This window comes from Rhipicephalus microplus, unplaced genomic scaffold, assembly GCF_043290135.1.
Source record: "Rhipicephalus microplus isolate Deutch F79 unplaced genomic scaffold, USDA_Rmic scaffold_507, whole genome shotgun sequence".
Classification (NCBI taxonomy): domain Eukaryota; kingdom Metazoa; phylum Arthropoda; class Arachnida; order Ixodida; family Ixodidae; genus Rhipicephalus; species Rhipicephalus microplus.
In genome coordinates this window covers 1-5000 of record NW_027465068.1, presented here as the reverse complement: position 1 = coordinate 5000, position 5000 = coordinate 1, and the positions used below count along the sequence as shown (strand labels likewise).

Genomic DNA, 5000 nt, shown 5'->3' with positions numbered 1-5000 from the left:
GGCGTCGCGGTTCACCACGGCGGGCGGGTCGGTCTCCTCCGCATAAAAAGGGGGACCCCCGCTTTTTGTTCCACGAAATCGCACAAGCTTTTTTCGCATCCACGGTTTGCCACCGCACACAAAATGCCGATCCGGCTGCCTACTTTAGCCAACAGGTGGAGCCAGGCGCGCCGTACTTGCGCGGCACTTCCCACGTCCACCGAAGTCGGTGCCAAGGACCACTTTCGGCGCCGGAGCCGCGTACGAGCCTACTCGAGGCGGAAGAACGAAGCCAGCAAGGGCCTGGCCGCAAGTGCGTTCAATTGTCGGGACGTCCAAGTCCCTCGTTCTTCCGTGCTTCCTCTTTCGGCAAGTCGTTGCGGCACCTTCCCAAAGCGCGCAGACCCGCTAATCGCGACGAGCGCGACGTGGCCGTGCCGCCTTTCCCTCGGCAGCAAGCAAAACGCCTGGCAACGTCGACGCTCCCCTAACCGCGATCTCGCACCGTGTTTCGTGTGGCGAATTCAAAAGCCGGCCGGCGCTGCTGCAACCATTACGGTCGGTACGCATACGCCGCGGAGGGCGGGACGGTCATCGGAGCGTGCGGTTCCTCCATCGAGTACTGCGCACCTCGGCCGTCGCATCGCCGTGCCATGACCGGCCGCGCGTCAACGCGAACCGGTGCCAGCGAGATCCCTCGCCTGCAAGAACCGACCGGCAGCCTCCGTCACCCGAGGACGCGGAGGCGCTTGCCGCGGACGGCGGGACGGTATGCACTGGTGCACAGCGGACCCGTCACATCGCCAGTTCCTTGACCGACCGCCGACGCTTGTGCCGTTCCTCTCGTACTTGGCAGTCGCCGCGCGATTGTCGGGTCTCGTTCTTGCACGCTCGAACGGTCGGGAGGGCACTCGGCTGGCGTTTCGGGAACGCGCAGCCTCGCCTTCTACCGACGTAACCACGACTCGCCGTTCGCGCTCCGCCGCTCCTGTTTACAGTACTAGGCGGTCCCGCAGCGGTCGGGTCGCGCATTTCGAGCGCTTCGAGCCACGGTGCAGTGGCGGGTCGAAAGCCGACCTATGAGTGCGTTGCGCCGTTTGTACCCGCGTCCGCCACCTGGCCGACCGTCCAAGGTCGCGGTGTTGGCGTCCGCTGGGCGCAACAATTTGTCACGGGGTGCCGCTCCACATTCAGGCAGCCCCGTGGGGAAAAGCCGACCCCGCGTCCAAACGGGGTCAGCGGCAGAAAGTGTCGGGCGCAGACGCAGCTGAGGCGCTCACCCTTCACAATCCGTTAATGATCCTTCCGCAGGTTCACCTACGGAAACCTTGTTACGACTTTTACTTCCTCTAAATGATCAAGTTTGGTCATCTTTCCAACAGACCGGCGCAACCGAAAGGCCGCGCCGGACATCGGTCCGAAGACCTCACTAAATCATTCAATCGGTAGTAGCGACGGGCGGTGTGTACAAAGGGCAGGGACGTAATCAACGCGAGCTTATGACTCGCGCTTACTGGGAATTCCTCGTTCAAGGGGAACAATTGCAAGCCCCTATCCCAATCACGAAAGAAGTTCCACGGGTTACCCAGTCTTTTCAGACAGGGATAAAGACACGCTGCTTCCTTCAGTGTAGCGCGCGTGCGGCCCCGGACATCTAAGGGCATCACAGACCTGTTATTGCTCTGTTTCGTGCGGCTAGGAGCCGCTTGTCCCTCTAAGAAGGTTGTAAGGTGCTGGGAACCCCGCACCTATTTAATAGGCTAGAGTCTCGCTTCGTTATCGGAATTAACCAGACAAATCGCTCCACCAACTAAGAACGGCCATGCACCACCATCCACCGAATCAAGAAAGAGCTCTCAATCTGTCAATCCTCCCAGTGTCCGGGCCGGGTAAGTTTTCCCGTGTTGAGTCAAATTAAGCCGCAGGCTCCACTCCTGGTGGTGCCCTTCCGTCAATTCCTTTAAGTTTCAGCTTTGCAACCATACTTCCCCCGGAACCCAAATACTTTGGTTTCCCGGAAGCTGCCCGCCGAGTCATTTGAGTAACTCAGGCGGATCGCTGGTTGGCATCGTTTATGGTCAGAACTAGGGCGGTATCTGATCGCCTTCGAACCTCTGACTTTCGTTCTTGATCAATGAAAACATTCTTGGCAAATGCTTTCGCAGTAGTTCGTCTTGCGACGGTCCAAGAATTTCACCTCTAGCGCCGCAATACGAATGCCCCCGTCCGTCCCTCTTAATCATTACCTCGTATTCCAAAAACCAACAGAACAGAAACGAGGTCTTGTTCTATTATTCCATGCAAGTTTATTCAGGCGACTCGCCTGCGTTGAGCACTCTAATTTTTTCAAAGTAAAAGCACCGGCCATCTCGAGGCACACAATGAAGTGCACCAAGAAAGAACCGGCATGATGTTCAGTCCGAGCCGTCGCATCGGGTAGATGCACTACTCGTCTGGAACTGAGATCCAACTACGAGCTTTTTAACCGCAGCAGCTTTAGTATACGCTATTGGAGCTGGAATTACCGCGGCTGCTGGCACCAGACTTGCCCTCCAATTGATCCTCGTTAAAGGATTTAGAGTGTACTCATTTCAATTACGGGGCCTCAAAAGAGTCCCGTATTGTTATTTTTCGTCACTACCTCCCCGTGCCGGGAGTGGGTAATTTGCGCGCCTGCTGCCTTCCTTGGATGTGGTAGCCGTTTCTCAGGCTCCCTCTCCGGAATCGAACCCTGATTCTCCGTTACCCGTAACAACCATGGTAAGCAAGTAACCTACCATCGAAAGTTGATAAGGCAGACACTTGAAAGAAACGTCGCCGGCTCGTGGCCATGCGATCAGCACAAAGTTATCCAGAGTCACCACACAATACGGGCCGAAACCCGATCGATCTTGGTCTAATAAAAGCACCCGTTACCCAAAGGGCTCCAGGCTCACTGCATGTATTAGCTCTAGAATTGCCACAGTTATCCAAGTAGGAAGAAACGATCTAAGGAACCATAACTGATTAATGAGCCATTCGCGGTTTCGCCTTATTTCGGCATGTACTTAGACATGCATGGCTTAATCTTTGAGACAAGCATATGATTACTGGCAGGATCAACCAGGTAATCGTTCGACTGCGCGTCCGTCCTCGCCCTCGGCGGGCCGGACGCAGTCTGTGTGCGGCGGAGGCCACCTTCAGGCGCCCCAACACGCTTATTTTGCACTCCGAGATGACGGCGTTCGAGCTCGCTACGGCACAACCTTCCCGAAAGACGAGTGGGAGCCGTGCGGCAAGAAGCACGTTCATGCTCGCTCTTTTTCGTTGCATCGACTCGGTCGCGCCGTGCGGGTTGCCCAAGCCCGCTGCACTGTCGGTGGACCGCCGGAACTAGCAACGGAGCCGAGACTGCAAAGCCGCCAGACGACGGGTCACGCCCGCGTCTTCGGCGCTTTCGCATCTGAATCGCCCGAGGACGACACGGAACACACCTCGATATCGTGGTAAAACGGCACCGTCCGACAACCAGCCCCTAACGCATCAAGCGGATGAGGCTGCAGACGACTGCCGTGGATTCCCCTGGAGCAGACCCGAGGACACGCTTGACGAGGCCGAAGCCCGCCGCATATCAGACACCCGGTCGCTTTCGCGTACGCCGCTCACGAGAACCCCCACATAATAGCAGCGATAAGTACCCAGACCTCCTTGGGCCCTAATACGAGCGTACTCGAGAAAATTTCACCGCGGGTGTGCCCCGAAACGTGTGGCATGTTGAGCGTGCCACAAGTCTACGTCGCTCTCAAACCCGCCGAGGTCGTAGAATTTGCGACCCTACTCACGAAATTCCCACCGAGGATACGGCCGCAAACGTACCGCACCTTGGGTAGGCCACGAGTTTGTGCAACACTACGCTGACGGCACAGCACCGAGGTCGTGCGCGCACGCACGGGAAAATTCCGCCGCGGTTTCTGCCGAAAACGTGAGGCACCACGACTCTCCGCAAGTTCGCGTCGACTGCGAAAGACCGAAGTCGTGAACGACGTGTCCGCTACTCGCCGCCGACACGCTGGACACCAAACGTACAACGACTCGACGGCGTCGTAGAGGCCCACGACGCGGTTTTCCTTAACGACGTCTCGCGTGGCACCGACAGGTTAGAACGGCCGACCAACGTTCCCTGTCCGCCGTTCGGCTCAGTCGAAGGGCTCGGCGACTTCGGCAACGCTGCGAAGCCGCACGGTGACGCACGCCATGTCCCCATTTTTTTTTTTCTTTCTGCGTCTGCCGGGGTGCCCCTATAATAGCAGCGATAAGCACCCAGACCGCCGTGGGTCGCTCGCCCCGGCTGACGTGGTTTTTCGTACTCCTGCGGCGGTCGCCGTCAAGCACGTCCAAATACGCTACTTTCGTGGGCGCATTCACGCTCTTTCGCTTCGCCGGAGTGCCAGCACTCACTCTGCCAAAAACGGCGAACATCCGAGCGGCGGTTCCCACTTTTGCGTCGGCGTCGCAAACCCCGCCCCGGCAGACGAGGTTTGCCGTACTCGTGCGACGGTGGCCGGCGGGCACGTCGAAAGACGCCGATATCGTGCGCGAATTGGCGCACCTTGGCTTCACCGGAGTGCCGCCACTGACTCCTCCAAAAACGGCGAAGATCCGAGCGGCGCTTCCACTTTCGCATCGGCGTCCCGAACTCCGCCCCGGCTGACGCGGTTTACCGTACTCGTGCGACGGTCGCCGGCGAGCACGTGGAAAGACGCCGATATCGTGCCCGAATCGGCTCCGTTCGGCTTCGCCGGAGTGCCAGCACTGGCTCGGCGAAAGACGACGAACATCCGAGCGACGGTTCTCACTATTGCGTACGCGTCGCAAACCCCGCCCCGGCAGACGCACTTTGCCGTACTCGTGCGACGGTCGCCGGCGAGCACGTAGAAAGACGCCGATATCGTGCCGGAATCGGCCCCGTTTGGCTTCGCCGGAGTGCCAGCACTCACTCGGCCACAAACGGCGAACATCCGAGCGGCGGTTCCCACTTAGCC

General features: G+C 58.6%; 1 non-coding gene across 1 annotated transcript; it reads right to left on the bottom strand.

Moving 5' to 3' along the window:
- Window positions 1-1273: 1273 nt before the first annotated feature.
- LOC142794806 (small subunit ribosomal RNA) lies at window positions 1274-3088 on the bottom strand. The gene has a single exon (XR_012892631.1). It is a non-coding gene; the product is annotated as a small subunit ribosomal RNA (ribosomal RNA).
- Window positions 3089-5000: the final 1912 nt, after the last annotated feature.